We start from the raw sequence: 19,867 nt of genomic DNA on the forward strand, positions 1-19,867 counted from the left end.
TAGTACTTACCACAGATGAGCCTATATCCAAGCAAAATCATTTCCTTTTTAATGTTGTGTAATATAACTTGGAAATATGCAACTTTTACTAAACTGCGTGTTTGAAAAAGTGGAGATGTTGCCTATAGCAACCAATCAGATTCTAGCTGTCATTTTGTAGAATGTACTAAATAAACAATAACTAGAATCTGATTGGTTGCTATAGGCAACCTCTACACTTTTTCCAAACCCGCAGTTTAGTAAATATACCCCTTTTCAACTGTTGAAGTTGCAGCTCAACATTTAGCCCTGCCACTCAGAAAAAGATCACCTCAAAAAAAGCCTTGAACTTACATACACACACATAGAGATCATTAAAGGGACCTTATACTGAAACATTTGTTATTCTAATATCGATCTATATTTTCCAGAAAGCTTCACTATGGACAAAAACGGGCACTTGCTTCATAGCGACAAACAAGTATTCTACTGTTATCATGTCATAATAATTTGCAAATATATCTGATAACGCTGATACCTCCAGGAAGCCTGAAGGCTCAAACTCTTTAACCTGGGCATGAGTATCAGCTACCCATAGACCTAGACAACATTTCCAGTACTGTGCACAGGTTACGCACACGGCATATAAGTAATGTCCACACAGATTACTCTACTGCAGATCAGATCTTTATTGCGTCTCAGAGTCATTCAATAAACCAGTTAACCAGGAGGTGACCGTATCCTGCCGCCAGAGACAACATTACAAAGCAGTTGCAAGTGGAGATATAGATGTAAACATTAGTGTGACGATTATGTAGTATATCTAATGACTGATTGTTATTTTCTGTTGAATTCATGTATGAAAATGTATATTGTATGTAACCTTGTAATGTAATATCAACACATGCTTTGCTAGAGGACATGAGTCTGAGCCTATGGAAGTGTCAATAATATTTTGAAATTAGCCAGAAAGAGATAGATAAGCATCTCTGAGGAGTTCTTTTGGTATGCAGATGATGTGGACCTGACCAGCCAAGCCGAACGAGCAGAGGTGAGAACTCAGGCCATGTGAACATTCCTGATCTCAGGACATCCCTAGCTCACTTTGAAAGTCCTGTGACATTTGGGAGATCAATCTGTCCTTATTGACAGATAAACTTCAAAGGTGAGGGGTGAGAGCTATGTGGAAAAAGGTTTAAAATCTTCTGACTTAGACAATAATGTGTGCATTTTCATCAGGGGGTCTATCAGGACTAAAATGTCCCATATATCTCAATTGTGTTCCCTCACACACCAGGGGGTAATTGTATCATACCCCGGTTTTTGCATCCCGCGCGAGATCAGCGAGATGACAGCTAAAATTTAAAGCGGCGCTGCCTTGTAAAGGGAAACTTGCCTTTACAAGGCAGCGCCGCTTTAAATTTTAGCTGTCATCTCGCCGATCTCGCGCGGGATGCAAAAACCGGGGTATGATACATTTAGCCCCAGGTCTTAACTAGTAAGTAGTGACTCTGGTTTTATTTCCTATTTTATTTTCTGAAACTTACTTGTGCAACTTAATGTATGTCTTGTTACAAACTTTTTAGTAACTAAGCCTTGGAAACATTTTTCAGATTAAATAAATTTAATCTAGTGTGTTCTCCGTGATTCTTTGTGAGTTTACGAAGCCCATGGAGGCTCATGCTACATGTATATGTGATTTAAGCGTGAAACATTTATAAGTGGTTTTGGTGAACGTAAAGGACACCATAATAAATCCTTCGTGGTGGCAGAAAATGTGTATTCATTGCTAAGTGACTAAGGTGACGCCAGTCACGGCCATCTGTTCAAATTGCTGTATCTGGGACAGGCTGGGCGTTCGTGACAATTAAGATTCGAAAACTACATGTATAGTGTGGCTTATTATAAACAAATGTAAGCAAAATACACATTTATATCTGTTTCCATTTATTTTTTTGACATGATAAATTGCAGGAGTTTAATATTAATTCCACTGGGTGACACATATTTCTTACAAGGGCAACAGAAAATTGCATGTTATAGGATTCATTTGTAGCAGAAGGCGGAGCTGTGTGTCAGCATAATGCAAAGGTCTGGATTTGAGGCAGCAAATGAGCCCTATTCCCCTTAGTGTCACTGAGTGCTAAATAGATGCCATGCATCGGATGTGCTAATGAATGAGAAAGAAATGTTGAGCTGTTGCGTGGTCTAAAATAGTCTACATTTTATATAATGAGAAAATAAGGCGTTTTCCTTAAAGGGCCACTAAAAATAAGGGGTAAATTTATCAAGCTGCGGGTTTGAAAAAGTGGAGATGTTGCCTATAGCAACCAATCAGATTCTAACTGTCATTTTGTAGAATGTACTAAATAAATGATAGCTAGAATCTGATTGGTTGCCATAGGCAACATCTCCACTTTTTTCAAATGTTTTATTTTCCACTGTATTTTTGCAATTGAGGTGAAAAATAAGGACTAAGGATAATAATTGTTTGGATTTATAGTGAACCAGTAGGATAAATCTTTAGGGTACAGTGTGGCCTCCACAGAATGCAATGTAGGAAACCACTGGTGAAACAGAGCTGCATAGAAACCCACTGATATGTATGTCGGTTCACATATACTCTCCACATGACAATATAAGTGCTATAGGGAAGACCGTCATATAATGATGAACACATAATTTTCTCCATGTAACCTCCTCCAATGAAGGAAAAAAAACAATTGTCTGACATTTTTTTTGACAACATCCTAAAAAACATCTGCAGCATTCCAGAGACCACATGGCACGACTAAGTGCCATTCTCAGGTCAATTTCCATTCAACTCCTTGCCTGATCCGTATCAAATGATATGCTCCTCTTAGATTAACAGAAAAGGATATTTTAGTTTCCTATATTTGATCAAAAACATCAGCTGTAATAAGGGATATTTATAATTCACTGTAATTTTATTCATAACCCAGTAATCAATAAAAGGACAGACCCCTCCATAATTTTTATCAACGAAGAGAATCCATGGTTGCTGCAGGCAAGGTCTGATTAAGGGTTCAGGCTGCCCTAGGATAATATGCTTGTTGTACCCTCTCAGCTTCCACTCTAGTCTATTACGCAGCTGTTAAAACAAATTCATCCTTAATTTAAATGTCGTCTTCCTTCACCTCTGCCAATGTTTATGTTGTCTGTGTTTGTGTTTTTCTAAACTCAGCTCCAATTGGCTTTTTAAAAGGGTCACAGCGATCGATGTCACTCATTCTGTTTCCGTCAAGATCAGAGCTGTATAGCTGCAGAACGGAGGCATCATCATCATTTCTTTATATAGCGCCAACATATTCCGTAGCGCTTTACAATTGGGGACAAACACAGTAAAATAACAAACAAACTGGGTAAAACAGACAAAGAGGTGAGAAGGCCCTGCTCGCAAGCTTACAATCTATGGGACAATGGGAGTTTGATACATGGGGTTAAGTCTACATTTTGCATTTCGGTCCAGCCAGACTGTAAAGGTAAAAGTGACTCATAAGCTAAAGGATCCTGTCACACAACAATGTTGGTCATGGGGTAGTTGTCTTGTGTGAAATTGTGTAACAGATGGTAATAGGGTAATGTAGTGAGGTTAAGAGGGTGGTTGAGGAATATTATAAGCTTGTCTGAAGAGGTGGGTTTTCAGAGAACGCTTGAAAGTTTGTAGACCAGAGGACAGTCTCATTGTGCGAGGAAGAGAATTCCATAGAGTAGGTGCAGCCCGAAAAAAGTCATGTAACCGGGAATGGGAGGATGTAATGAGGGTGGATGAGAGACGCAGATCTTGGGCAGAACGGAGTTGCCAAGTTGGGAGATATTTTGAGACAAGAGAGGAGATGTATCTTGGTGCAGCTTTGTTGATGGCCTTGCAGTTTAGTAAAAGTATTTTATATTGGATTCTGTAGAAAACAGGCAACCAGTGTAGAGACATACAGAGTGATTCAGCAGAGGAATAACGATTTGCAAGGAAAATCAATTTTGCCGCTGCATGCAAAATAGATTGTAGGGGTTTGAGTCTGTTTTGGGGAAGACCAGTAAAACGAGCACTACTGAGGGTTATCTACTCCTACTCGCTTATCCTCAAGCACCTGCCCAAAGATGACTTCAGCCTTTACCTCGGGAATAAGTCTAGATTAAACCCTTTCTTCATTTTTCTTTCATGGATTCTTTTTACTTTGGAGAACAACTATTCTCTTATATATTCTAAAATTAATTTAAATTTATACCTCTCCCTTTCACAATTTGCAACCCCCAAAATTTTTGCAACCCCCCCCCCCCAAAAGCCTTGCGCCCTGGGCTGCAGCCTAGTTAGCCTATTAGATAATCAGGCCTTGCCTGCAGGAGAAATGAAAGGGCAAATAAAAACACATTTTAGAGTGTCTAAAACTTGTCTATAGATTCCTGCATTGGACAAGGACGACTTGTATTATTATTATTTTTGTTTTTGATTTGTAAGACGTCACAGTGCTCTTCAGCGCCGGTCACAAGAGAAAGCAGGGCAAACATAATACATTAAGACACAAGGTAGACAAAATAAATGCAGACATGAATACAAAGGGTAGGGAGGGCCCTGCTCATAAGAGATCTGACAATCTAATGAGCAATCTAACCTTTTCTCTAGGGGGCATGGTATCGGGTAACAGATCAATAGGACAGTCATATCAGCAAACATGAATAGGTTGAATTAAACAGTTTTGAAGACAATATGAACTCAATTTGGTTATCTCACACATCTGCCAGCCAATCAGAGGATTATGTTGATGCAACCGGAGAAGACTCAGGACTGACAAGAGGGAGAATTGATCTTTAAGATGAGACTCTGCGCTATCAACAAGAATGATTTTGTGGTTATACAACTTTCTTTATTCCTGTTCCCTTTTGGCTTTGTTTGATTTACGGTCTCAGGATATTTGAAGATAATCTCTAGTTTCTTGTTATTTCTTTTAGCTTTAATTTAAAAACCACTCACATCAGTCAGGCTTGCATCCATGGAAGATTAAACTTCTTTTCTAGACTTTACATAATATGTCATTTTCCAGTCTCTGCTGGACCATTGGCCGGACAATACTTCTGGTTCTCTGGTCTAGTAGTAGCACTATGACAATATATCACTAGTTGGAATTATGGAGACTACAGTGTGCCAGTCATCTTATTGGTTTTCCGACTAATGAATGTTAGGGGTCTTAGTATCAGTCCCAAGTGAAAAAATGCTTTGTGTATTTTTATTTATCAAGAGATTTAGCACCTGAATAACTTCCTTGACTTAATCCAAGGGTACAGTCTCCACTCTCTCTCTTTATTCAGCTCCATTAGATGTTTCTTGGCTCTTCCTCTATGCCTCCGAGCACTACAAAACTTATCTCTTGTGCCTTATTGCTTTTTTCCAAGCTCTATTAATGCTTTAATTTCTCATTCTGTTTCCCTTTTATCTACTTTTGTTAGACATATTCCAGTTCAATTTCTCTGCTCTGATTCCTTAATGGCTGCTGCTTCTCCCTCACAATGGCCACATAGCCCTATAGTCTCCTCTTACTTTCCCTTCATGTGACCCATATGCTTAATGTTACACGTCACTAATGTGGCTGCATATCCCAAAGTTCACAACTTAATAGACCCCAGGTCCCCCTGATACATTTTATCAGACCTTTCATGTTGTAGTCTCTACAAGTATGTCAGTACCTTGTAAAGTACTCAAAGTGTAGAGTTGGGGCACCCAGGGTTACTCTCTCGGAGGGCCTGATGGTTGAACACTCATTAGGTTAAGTTTATTCTATATGATCTTGGTCCTCCTGATCACCTAAAATAGATTCTTCCCTTTCTGGGTTCTGCAGACACGTTTCTCTTTCTTCGAATGGATGATACCACCACTCTACTGTAATTATTTGTAGTTATGTTTTCAGTTGGTCCTACCGCCGTGTTCAAGCTCTATCTCATAGACTTGATACTCAAAGGTTTTACTGGCACTTCCAATAAGCTTTCTATTGATCTATCTATCTATCTATCTATCTATCTATCTATCTACCTATCTATCTGTCTGAGGCTAGTTTTTCAGAGTAACATAAACGCTCTGTACAGGCTGCAGAATGTTTTTTACATTCACAGAATCCAACAATTTGCAATCTGCAGCCTGAATTTTGGACCTGTCCATTAGAACCCAATATTTTAATGTCATCATAGGCAAACCGAGGGGGGGGGGGTTTCCTAGTACCTGGAAACCCCCTCTCCAAGCCTGGGGCACTGAATGCTTTAGCTGGCTGGACCCTGGTCCCTGATGATGAGACTGTTAATTTAATGCTGGGGTGCTCTCGGCGCTATTAATTGAATGTGAGGTTGAGTTTGAGGAGAAGGATTGATATTCTTAAAAGTGATTGCTAATTATTTATTGGTTGGGAGAAAATCGGTTTATTACATGTAAATACTATTAATTTAATGTTAGGGTTGTTTGGGGGTAATGGATCTTTTTATTAAAGGTACATTAATTTACTGTCCGGGTTGGTTGCTGGGAGGCCTAATTATTAAACGTGCTTACTTTTGATTTAATATTGGGCTGCTTTGGGGGAGGGAGGGCTACTGTGTTCACTCATTGCTGGGATTTCTATATCATATACCTGTCCTTTCTCCAAACAGGAATCCAACATTCCAGGATCCAGACAAGCAGTTACTGAGCTTAGGACACGAGCAGCAGCAAAAAATTATAGCCACACTCCTACGCATGCTGGTCACGCCCACTGGCGGCATGGCGTAGAAACCCCTCTCTACAAATCCTGCGTTTGTCCCTGGTCATACTTGCTGACATTTGAAACCCAGTAGGGAGGTCAGGTGGTAAGCAGCCAGGGGACGTGCGTCACCATGGCTCACCCCCAGCTGTTAAGTGCCGCGATTTGTGGCATTGCGCAGTGGTAGGATGTGATGATCTCAAAGCATGCTCCTCCTCTACCACCTCCAATAGTGAAGTGAGTGATTCTGGGTGGGAGGTCTGCTCTTCTGGGATTCCGGGAGACTCACCCAAAGTGCTGCATTAGTAAATCAATGTAACAATAACACATGCTTCATATTTCATATTTTCACTGCTGGGGTTAAGTGGTCCTTTAAATTAAAGGTTTATTGTCATTGATACACACAGATCAATCACAACCCAATAAGACTAATACATTTTTCTTGGATTAGAGTTTTATGTGCTTTCAGAGCAGCATTGGTATACACTAGACCCTGAATTCCTCCAAAATCAAAATCCATTTGCAAATACATTTGTTTTAAAATGTATTTATTTTTCCCAGCCTGGATCACAAGTCTGTCTCGTTGTGTTAGTCACTAACCAATGACAACTAAATTGTGCATTCTGCCCTTTTTTTTAAAGCTGAAAATAAATTCAATATATTCTAAATTATGCATTTTTATTTCTGCAGAAAATATGCTTGACTGAGAGCTTGCAAATGAGAACATCAGCCGAGAAGTGTAGAGTGCTAATTGCAAAGCGGTACAGTAATGTAGGAATAAATACGATTTGTGAAAAAATGGAAAAAGTGTGATAATAGGGTGGAATGAAGATCTGCGTTAGGTGGAAAATTATTCACAGTACAATAAAGAGGGGACATAGTTTCCTCTTTGAGAAAGATTTGATTATCTGTGTGTAACGCGTTAGTTAAAACAATTTACAGTTCAGCTGTCTAACCTGAGGCCCTGGTATTAGTGGACGGCTTCGTTATCTCAGAATAACTAGGCACTGGGAGCTGACTATCGCACTCCTTAGCAATGGAGCATGGAGTATAGTGTTTTCATTGCCTTCTTCAAGGGAAAGATGTAAATAATTATAAATAATAGGGCAGCATGGTAGCACGGTTGATAGTATTGCTTTCTCCCAATGCTGGAGTCATGGGTTCAAATCCTACCAGGGCCTTATCTGTGTGGAGTTTGTATACTCTCCCGTGTTTGTGTAGGTTTCCTCCAAATGCTCCAGTTTCTGCCTATTTATCAAACATAAATCATACTTGCCAACTCTCCCGGAATGTCCGGGAGACTCCCGCATTTTGCGAGAGTCTCATGGACTCCTGGGAGAGTGTGGCAATCTCCCGGATCTGCCCACTTCCTAATAAAGTGGGCAGAATTAGGTCCCAAACGCCGCGATTCCCGGTGAATCGCAGCGTTTGGCCCCGTCCCCCCGCTGTCAAATTACGCATTTGCGTCATTACGTCACTGGGCGGGTCCAAAATGATGCACATTTTGTAGCCCCGCCCCCCATCACGCTCACCTCCCAGGGCAGGCTGCCGGAAACCAACTTGCTAAAGTTGGTAAGTATGACATAAATTCTCTGTTAAATCCCCAAAAACTGACTAACCGCAAAATTGTGATTTATGATCATTGCATTACAGCAGATATCGTCGATATCTACTGCTTTGCATCTGTGTTCGTTTTACTGAGCAGTCCCCATAAAAGGGTATGGGGACTGCTTAGTAACGCTATTTATCAATACATTTTTTCTTCTTTTTTCCCACGTTAATGTACGCCAGCGCGCATATTAACGTATTTGAATCTTTTCTTTACTGTGAGCTCTGCTCCGAAGAGCAGAGGTGGACAGTGCATTTGTGGAGGGATCACGTGATCTCTCCCTGTCACATGACTCACGTTTGTCGGCCACTCATACTACAATGGCTCTCTGTGTGCATGCCCGATACTTTTGGTCGACGCATGCGCACTAGGATTTTCAGGAAGATGCCGACAAGACAGTTCTCTTCGACACTGAAGAGGCTGAAAACAGGAAAGTGATAAACTTCATAGGGACAGTTTAACGTGACTGCTATCATACAGTATGCAGAGCATCTTAAAGTACTGTGTACAATGCAGAGAGCATCTTAATAAACAGTATACAATACAGAGAGCTTTCTAGTGATCTCTATATAATACCATGGTGATTGCGTGCCCCCGAAAGGTGTTATGGTGACCTGGTGCTTCAGAAGTGCTAGCTGCTCCCCCATTGTGAGGTGGTCACGCCCTTATCATAATATGGCCACGCCCCCTTTCAAAGCACTAGTGGGCGTATGCCGATATAGGAATTTTAAATGTTGGGAGGTATACTAAAATGAGCTCTGGTATGCATAGGTATATGGCCAAAAACAGTTTCATTGCAGCTTTTTCCCCTCCCTGGACAAGCAATGTTCATGGAAAATGAACAATTTACTCAGAAACTGTGACCTCATTTACTCACTTCATGACTAATATTCATGAGGTCTGACTAATATTCATGAGGTCTGACTAATATTCATGAGTTCTGACTAATATTCATGAGGTCTGACTAATATTCATGAAGTACTGGTTACTCATGAATATTGCCTCAGCTTACAAACTGGCTGCCGTCATTTGATATTTCTTGTAGATGACAGGTTCTTTTTAGCCAAAATACTTCTTCATTCTGCATGTTTTCTTCCTTATCAGCTACCGACTGATCAAGGATAAGTTTTCTAGTTTAAAAGCATCATAAGACAAAAGTTTGCTTTGCTCTACTTTTCATTTACTGAGAAAAACAATGTAATGCAATATTCCCTATACACAATGCACAACGCAGAGGGGCAATAACATATTTTATGTTCAGGATAAACAAACCATCCTTGTGGCAAAGTAGACGGTAGGTCACAGAAAACAAATAAGTGCATTAAATCCCACATTGCTTTTCTAATAAAGAGATTTTTACAACCGCATCTCTGAGCAGATGTAGTCTGAAACTGCTCCTATGAAGCTGCCGCAAGTCCCAGTCTATCACAGTGACCGTATTTCTTAATTAATTGGCAAGTTGTGCTTTGCATACATGTCCCTGAAATGAAGGTTTTATAGACGCTCCACACCTAGACACACTTGCTGTAATGGAGAGACGGCATTGGATAATAACGCTAGACTATAAAGTAGACATACATACGGTATATACAGCATATATAATATACTTATTTATTTACTTATGTAGCAGCACTTTATAATTGGAAACAAACACTGTAATAAAACAAGACAGAAGTCTCTGTTTGCAAGTTTAGAACCTTTAGCAAAACAGAAGTTTGATACATGAGGTCAAGAGCACATATTAGTCCAGCCAGACTACAATGAGAAAACGTGCTTAGAGGAGATTCATCATCCAGTCACTCAGCAATGTTGGCTCGGAGGTCAGTAGGTTGTTTGAGCATAGAAAGAAAATAGATGTAAGTTTTGTAGGAACACTGTGTACAGGGTAGGAAGATTGTCCTGTAACTGTGAATGGTAGTGAGCAATGATATATATATATATATATATCTATATATATATATATATATATATATATATATATATATATATATATATATAGACATATAGATACGTATATATATATATATATATATATATATATATATATATTGATATTGTGGCAAATATGCCTATTTGCCACAGTTCCCCTATAAGGGATCTGATAAAAACACAGCTAGTCTGCAGACTGCAGACAGGGGTAAAGGTTCCCTGGGATCCTCTTTTAGCACATACACACACACACACAGGTGTTCCACATGGGTGTGATTGGTTTGCTGTGATTTGTTTGTAGTGGTTGGGGTGGAGGATAAAGACACCGTCTGTATGTGTGGGTGGGACCACCGATGCCAGTAAGTGGCCGGCTTACAGACAGGGAAGTAATGTAGGTGGTGGGGATTTTTGTGTACTGTTACTGAATATAATTGCTGAACCGATGGAACTGGAAGCGTTGGAACTGTTTACCATCCTGCCAATAAACAGTTAAATGGTTCAGCATACCTGTGTCGGATTCCTGTGCTGTCCTTTCTCACATTATATATATATATATATATATATATATATATATATATATATATATATATAAATATTATTTATACAAATTCTCGATTATGTCATTACTAGAGATGTTTACTGACCCCCATGTTCTGGTTTTGGTTTTGGCAAAACCGCTCTTGGATGTTTTGGTTTTGGATCCCAATTTTTAAAATCCCTTTTTTTTTTTTTTTTTAAAGTTAAAAGCACATATTTTTGCTTTTTTTCTCCATACATTATTATTAACCTCAATAACACTAATTTCAAGTCATTTGCAGTCAATTTTGACCACCTCACAGGTCACAATATTATTTTCATACACTTTAAAACAAAGACTGCAGATTTAGAAGACCAAGCCTGCCAGAACTATTATTTGTATTTGTATTTCAGCAATGACAATTAGCAATGGAGCAATGGAGCAATGGAGCAATGGAGCTCTTCTGAATGTCACTGGAGACTTTGAAGAACACTACTACCCCTCCTCTTTCTTTTCTACCTATGACGCTGCCCAACTGCACTAGAGACTGCCAAGAACTGTGCTACCCCTTCTGTGTCCCTCTTTGAAATGGCGCTGGATCGCGGTGGTGGGCGGTACTTATAGAATCCAAAGCTCGCAAGATCCGAGATCTGACGGCGTAACGATGACGTTTTGCCTCGTTTTTAATTCCGAGGGCGCGCGAAAGTACAGAGCCGGATCTGCTAAGTCCGGGTGTGTTCAGTTCTCGAGGAACCGAGCCTGAGCATCTCTAGTGATCACATTTTGTGGCAACGAAACCTAATATAACAGTATACTTCAGGAAAGCAAATATTGCAAATAAATGCCCAAATACAATGTTATTATTGCCCAAGCATGGATTTAGTATTAGGCTCAGCAGGCTTGTCCCTAGGGGCACCAGAGTTTGAACAAATGTTTTCCTCTGCACAACACATATGTCACACTTATTAGTCGTCAGCAAAGAAACAGAGAAACCTAGGGTTTCACACCAGCTACTGATGTATATTTAACTGGCATGGCGAGATATTAAATTAACTGCGTGGGTGAGGAGGTTTGCCACGTGATTTAACACAGCGATGGGCAACCTTATACCTATCCAGGATCACATGGGTGGCTCTCTAACCTTCAAAACAGCAGCACATTACCTTAACCCCCAAGAATAAATTAAAACAGTATATTTAATGAAAGAAAGATACCAATCCATAATAATATCAGAAGGCATTTTAATGACACAAAAAAAAATAAGTGTTACAAGCTACAACAGACAAACATGACAATTCAATGTGACTTCTGGATAACCAGATGTTCCACCAGCTTTTGAAGGCACAAAAATAGACAACAAAGTTGCAGAAACACACTACCTAACATTTCCTTATTGTACTTTAATGAATTAAACAGGAAATATACAGGTTTTCCCGTGAAGGAAGGTGGGAGATAATGTGATGCAGAGTGTAATGTGATCTCAGGCATACTGCTGCAACTGCGGGCCCTCTTTGTAGGCATAAAGCATAAATGAGCTGAGGGCCACAGGTGAAAGCTGCCACATGAGGTCCTAGGGCCACCTGTTGTCCATCACTGATTTAACAGAATGTACCTTTATAGTTAAATATGCTCCGTATTATGGCCAAACCTTATTTATTATTATTATTATTATTATTATTATTAATATTATTATTTATAATAATAATAATAATAATAATAATAATAATAATAATAATAATAATAATAATAATAATAGTGAGGAATTGAAATAAAATGCTTGAGGTGCTTGTGGGTGATGTAGACAGTTTGTATGTTAAGTTGTCAGATAATCACCCAGCCATATAAACAAGTCTTTCTGACAACTCATTACATGGTCATTGTTCACCAACATCAGGGAGATGGATTAGAATAGAATGACAGACATCTATAACTGGATGAGTTATTGTGACATAGATTGACAACGTGTCTCTCCTTTTCCAGACAATGCAGAGAATACTAATAGACAGATGTCATCTTCACTGGCTTTATCTACACTAGTTATGCCTTACATATATCATTTCTAAATAATACCATATTGAGGTGTGCTTTGCTTTAACTGAATATAATTCATTCCATCATGTATTTCACGTGTAATTTATTCCACGTGTAATTTATTCCACATGTGTCCCATGACTCATCATCACCATCATCAATTATTTATAAAGCGCCACTAATTCCGCAGCGCTGTACAGAGAACTCACTCACATCAGTCCCTGCCCCATTGGGGCTACAGTCTAAATTCCCTAATATACACACACACACACAGACTAGGGTTAATTTGATAGCAGACAATTAACCTCCCAGTATGTTTTTGGAGTGTGGGAGGAAACCGGAGCACCCGGAGGAAACCCACGCAAACACGGGGAGAAGATACAAACGCCACACAGATAAGGCTATGGTCGGGAATCGAACTCATGACCCCAGTGCTGTGAGGCAGAAGTGCTAACTACTAGGCCACTCTGCTGCCCACGTGTCACATAACTCATTTAAAATGAGTCATGTGACACGTGTGGGCTGAGTCTATTTAGTAAGTGGGAGCATACAATACAAGTAATACTGCATGTTGGGTATATCAACATTCATTTTAATTTGATATGTTTATTTTCAGATAGATAGATAGATAGATAGATAGATATTGTGGAAATTAGGATACTTTGCCACTTTCTACTAGAGGAAAGAGTGGTGGTTTCCCTGGGAAACCACAGCCTATAGGCGTAGAGAGGGTTAAATCTGCACATACACACACACAGCACAGGAGACCAGGTGGAGCACCTGGGTCTAAGCAATCAAGGAATCAGCTAGAGTAGTGCTGGGGAGGAGGCATACATAGCTATCTTGTGTTGTGGGTGGAAGACTGGTGCCAACAAGTGGCCAGTGACTAGTGAGGTACTTAACTGTTATAGCCAGCTTTGAGGGCTATTGGATTATGTTTATTGCTGTGAAAGTTTCATTTGTTTGCTGAAGACACTGCCGAGACTGTTTATCCATCCTGGCAAGTAAAATAAACGTCAAAGTGCTTTAGAAAAACTTGTGTTGAATAGCCATCTGTTTGCACGCTTTTCACAATATATATAGATATATATATAGATACATAGAAATATATATACATATATATGAGAAAAGGTCTCTCTTTAGGGCTTCTCGCTATGTATCTAAACTCCCTGGCATTGGCAGGCTGGCATGGGGGACAGGGGGCATCTTCCCACCCAGGCTGGTCCCATAGTGGGCTAACGTGGGCTGGGTCACTGAGCCACCTGCATTTTTCCCTTTAATAGGCTGCTAACCTGAGTCTAAAATTTACCAGCCCTCCCCTGCCACCTGGGCTGGTGAAGACTATGGTCAGGGCAATACCCTTTGCCAGGACCTCTGGCAACGCTTTGTTTAGGGACACCTATGTACCATGCACAGTGGTGGCACAAGCTGTCCTCCAATCACTCTCAAGATGGGAATAGCACCTCAGGGGAGGGGGGGGGGGGTACATCCGATTTAATTACATTCCATTTTTTATATTTTTAAAAATATTTTATTTCTTTGTTTTAATGAAAGTGGAACAGAAGGCCCAAGTACAGGCTTCCAGTGACCATGATCAAACCCACAAGCCGGATCACGGGTATATTCTATATATTACAACTCTGTGTTGTTGGGAAATTGTGCATCTTCCTGACACAGCTCAGTGACTATGTCATTCGGTGTTTGTAATTTAAAAGAAATTTGTTTTCTACAAATATTGATTTCATTTCAATGTTTCGACAGACTTGGAAGTCTATTACGGACAATAGACAGCGAGGACATAGTTATCTAGGAACCATGCACTGCTTGGATAATTATTATATTGAAAACACTTCACTTTTTTATTTATTCTTTAAAAAATGACTTTTTAAAGGTAGGTATTCTATTTATTTCCCATATCAAAAGCAAATGAAATATTGAAATATGTAGATGAGTGATGTGAAATAGAAAGAAAAAATTAAGTAAAATGTGGTCAGGCTGTCCCAATTTTTGTATTCCATAGATAAACTAATTTCCTTTTTCTTATTTACTCAAAGGTTATCTGGTGACTGGTTATTATTCCAGTTAGCCATACATTACAATGTAACTTGTAATCCACACTCTGCAATTTTTATATTTGCATTGTAAAGTTAAAACTTTATACACTGTATATGTCAGCGATTTGTGTTTCTGCTAGGGATTAAGTTTAGTGAGTATTTACAGAATTTAAACACCCAGGGCCTGATTCATTAAGGAAAGTAAAGCTAAAAAATTGAGTAACTCTGAACCTTGGCAAAACCATGTTGCATTGGAGGGGGAGGTACATTTAAAACGCGAGGACAGATTTATAATTGGAATAGGACATGTCCTAAATCAACTGTAAATGTCAGTGTAAAAATAAAGCTATCAAGTATTACACGAAAAAACAGCCAGTATTTAACTTAATAATAATAATTAAGTTAATAATTAATGAAAAATAATAAACTAATATGCACCCCTTATATTGTAACATGGTTTTGACCAGGAGAAAACGTACTTTGCCTTACTTTCCTTAATGAATCAGACCCTTAGTTTGTAGTAAACTAGCTCAAACAATCTTATTTGGTATTGCAGAGTTTGGATCTTGCTTTAATTCGTTGCGCTGTTTTAGATTTGCGATTTAAAGATAAAACATCTTTGATATTTCAATAAATAATGCTAGTTTACAAATATTCAATAGTTTACTTTCTTCTCTTCACTGGTCTGTAAAATAACATATTTACCAACTGTTCCTAGTTCAGCGGGATTTTGGCGGACTGTCATACCCAGCCAGAACCTTGTTCTGGCTTCTGGGAAATTTGGGATGTATTTCCCAGTCATACACTCTATGCCATGCTGCAGAAACTAGTTAGTTGTACGTATGTCGTATAATGGAAGAGGAGAGGGTACAAGATGTGCAAGTGTGCCATATAATTCATGCCTCTTGATGTCTCTAGTTCCCAGTGAATTCATAGTGCAGTCCACAAAATGACTGTCTCCATTGATCATTTATAAAGAGCACCCAATGTGCCCCACGACACCATGGTTCGCACCTGGATGGACGCCTCAGCCCTTTGTTACGTCAGCCTCCCTGACTGAGAGTAGGGTGTATTTGATACTAACTGCATTTCAGTATTATTTGAAGTATAGATGTTAGCATAGGACTTGCAAAAATGAGGTGCCCATGAGGTTACGTACCTAAATGTTTTGATCAAATTATGAACTAATAACTCATATGTTATTTTTTCTAGAAACATACAGATTTAAAACGGTAAGGATTAAACACTAACAACAACTGTGGTTTATTTTCTATTAATATAGGCAGGGGTGGGCTGGCAAATTTAACCAGGGGGGGGGACGGACTTGACTCAACAGCCTATTAGGGACATTTTAAAAGAAAAAAATGGCCCAGTGACCCCGCCCAAGGTAGCCCACTATGGGATCGGCCCAGGGGGCAAATGACCCCCCTTTCCCCAGCCCAGTCTGCCCCTGAATATAGGGTGTCTATATTGCCATGAAGCTGGTACCATGGAGTGCATGGGATAACCGAGTGCTGAATTATTTTTTTCTATCTTGGCAACAAACTAAAAGTGCGCCTCACTGTACGAAAAGGCCAAGCACTGCAGTGCAACACTAGATGCATCGTGCGCCTACTTCTTCCCAATGAATTCCTTCACCTTGTCCGACTCCTTCCTTCTGCCAGACTATGTGCTCAGCGCAAATCCAGATACATTAGCTCAAACTGAAGTGCACAGCGGGTACAAGACGGTATTTGCGCTGTAGAGTGGCCATGTTATGCTGTGTAAATGACCAGGTGACAGGAATACCACAGAGTACATATCGCTGATCAGGTTGTAATAAAACAGCTGCTCCTGGATACTAGAGATGTTCACTGACCCCCGTGTTTTGGTTTTGTTTCTGGATTAACTTCGTATTTTGGCTTTGGTTTTGGCAAAACTGGATCATGGAGAGTGACAAGAACACTGCTACCCCTGTTTCTGTGTGAGCAATGGCACTGAGCAATGTCACTGGAGAATGCAGAGTGACAAGAACACTGCTACCCCTGTCTCTGTGTGAGCAATGGCGCTGGATCTCCTGGGGAGGGTGGTACTTATGGAATCCAAAACCCACGAGATCCGACAACGCAACAATGATGTTTTGCCTCAATTCAGACCGAGGACGCACAAAAGTACCGAGCCGGCTCGCGAGCCTACTCGGATCCCCTAAGTTCGGGTGGACTCGGTTTTCAGAAAACCGAGCGTGACTATCTCTACTGGAACTATGCTTTACAAAGAGAGATGAATCATTGTTGTTGATACATTTAACATTTCAATCTGTGAATGTGACTCCTTAATGTAATGATATGTGTGGAAAATACTGCTGTAATGTTGTGTGTGGAGAATACGGCCAAGACATCTATGCTGAAACATCCGCTAGGGTTTGTAACGCTGTAATATAATTTGTGGTCGATAAAACTTCCTTTTCAGCCACTTTTATAGAGATGGAAATCAGAATTACTTGAAAGATACGCAGAGGCTTTTAACATAAATCACCAGGGCTACCATTTGTTTTGCAAGTAATTGTAACAACATTCATAGAATGTTTGTTTCTCAAACAAAGCTTATACCAGATAATTATTAGAGTACAAGGAAACCAGTACACAGTTGTTGGTTGTAGAAGTTTTGTGCGATATATAATTTCTTGTAATGTTCTTTTCTAAGAAATGATTTTACTTGTTGCTTACATCTTGCCCTGTAAAATGATGTATGACCATGATAATAGAGAACATTTCGTTGATCTTATATTATAACTGATAACTTTTATTTTTTTATTTTTTTTTAATTTCATAATATAAACAAAGGTTAATTGACCAAGTTATGCAAACTATAAATAATGTAGAAATCAGCTATTTAAACATCTTCGATTCAATAATACTGTCCGCCACTGCAGAGTTTTGTGGTATTTTATAAATAGACAATGATGATGATTAGGAACACACCAGAAATGTCCTAACTTTTATTTTTGTACCCAATGTCTCCTATTTGCAAGTGCCTCCTTAATGTCAGTGACATGCTATATAAGGGATAGCATGTGAGAGATTACACTACATCTTTTAAATTAGGCACGGTCAGTTGTTCACAACAGATCTGTCAAATTGCAGCAGCGGTGTGTTTTGAGGTTTCAATAGGCAGACGTCCTATTTTAAGTATCAGGAGTAATTGTATAATGTTGTAGTGCCCAGAATAATGATGTTAATTAGGAAAAGTATTTTTTTTGAATAGAGCTACCCTTTAAATCTGCACTACACCACCTTCGTAAAAAGTTTTACTAAGTTGCCCCCTACCCTAGCTGTAGCCGCGGGGGCTGCTTCACATATCTGTTTTCCACAGGGCTCTGCAGTGCAGAACACCCAAATCAATAACCAACTTTAAATTTGAGATGCTTAGGTTCGGTTCCCTGAGAACCGAACACATCAGAACTTAGCAGATCCGAGTACCGAGCCAAGTCGGCTCTGTACTTTCGTGCGCCCTCGGAATTGAAAACGAGGCAAAACGTCATTGTTACGTTGTTGGATCTCGGATCTTGTGAGCTTTGGATTCTATAAGTACCGCCCTCCACGGCGATCCAGCGCCATTTCACAGAGGGACACAGAAGGGGTAGCACAGTTCTTGCCAATCTCTAGTGCAGTTGGGCAGCGTCATAGGTAGAAAAGAAAGAGGAGGGGTAGCAGTGTTCTTCAAAGTCTCCAGTGACATTCGGGAGAGCTCCATTGCTAATGGTCATTGCTGAAATATAAATAATAGGTCTGGCAGGCTTGGTCTTCTAAATCTGCAGTCACATTATACTGTGTTATATAGGCAACACACAAAGAGGAGAGATCCATTGCTCCATTGCTAATTGTCATTGCTGAAATACAAATAATAGGTCTGGTTGAAAGTGTATGAAAATAATATTGTGACCTGTGAGGTGATCAAAATTGACTGCAAAGGACTTGAAATTAGTATTATTGAGGTTAATAATAATGTAGGGGGAAAAAAAGCAAAAATATGTGATTTTAGCAAAAAAAAAATAGGGATTTTAGAAATAAATCAGGATCCAAAACAAAAACCAAAACACACGAGGGCGGTTTTGCCAAAATCAAAACCAAAACACGAAGTTAATCCAGATCCAAAACCAAAACCAGAACACGGCGGTCTGTGAACATTCAGGGAAAATACTGCCTGCTTTGGCATGTAGCACACCGGGCATCTTTATTTTAATATTGCAATTTTTAACATAGTTTTGCAGGTCCAAACAATGGCACCTTCTAGCTGGATTTACTCCTAGCTCTAATCGAGGCCCAATGTATGCAGTCAGATCTGCTGTATATCTGGTCAATTGTAAATGGTGCCAAACGGCAAGATGTGACAGTGTTTGAGAACTTTAGAGGAAGACCACAATAAAATTCCATCCTTACCGTGGCAATGCCCTCTGATCCCACTAGACAAAATCCTTGAAGAACAAATTTAGATACTCTTGTGAAGACCGTTCATGTGCTGCTTTTCCAGTAGGTAGGACTCCTAAAAGGAGAGTACGTTCTACATACATGCAGTGGCGGATCCAGGAGGGGGGGGCGATCGGGGCGATCGCCCCACCTAGCAGGGGCTTGCTGCCGGCGGCTGCACACTGTGCAGGTCCGCTCGGCAGTGACAGTGTACTGCCCGGCATCTCTGATTGTGTTTTAAACACAATCAGAGCAGCGGGGCAGCACACTGTCACTGCCGAGCGGACCTGCACATAGTGTGCAGCCGCCGGCAGCCTTAGAAATCAGAAAGGGGGCGGGGCTGAAATCGCCTTCCCCCCTAAATTCACCCGTGCTATAGCAATAGTCTGGATCCGCCCCTGCATACATGTCAGATTGCATCGTTGTTATTTCTGTGTCTTTGTTTGCACAAACTGATTCAACAAGTTGTTTCCCCCTCTTTCAGAGTAGCAGTCTTTCCAGAAAAGTAATTATATTAAAATGTTTCAGGAATAATGAGACTTTGTAGTGAAGAATTCCAATTACCG

The sequence above is a fragment of the Mixophyes fleayi genome, chromosome 7 (assembly GCF_038048845.1).
Source record: "Mixophyes fleayi isolate aMixFle1 chromosome 7, aMixFle1.hap1, whole genome shotgun sequence".
Classification (NCBI taxonomy): domain Eukaryota; kingdom Metazoa; phylum Chordata; class Amphibia; order Anura; family Limnodynastidae; genus Mixophyes; species Mixophyes fleayi.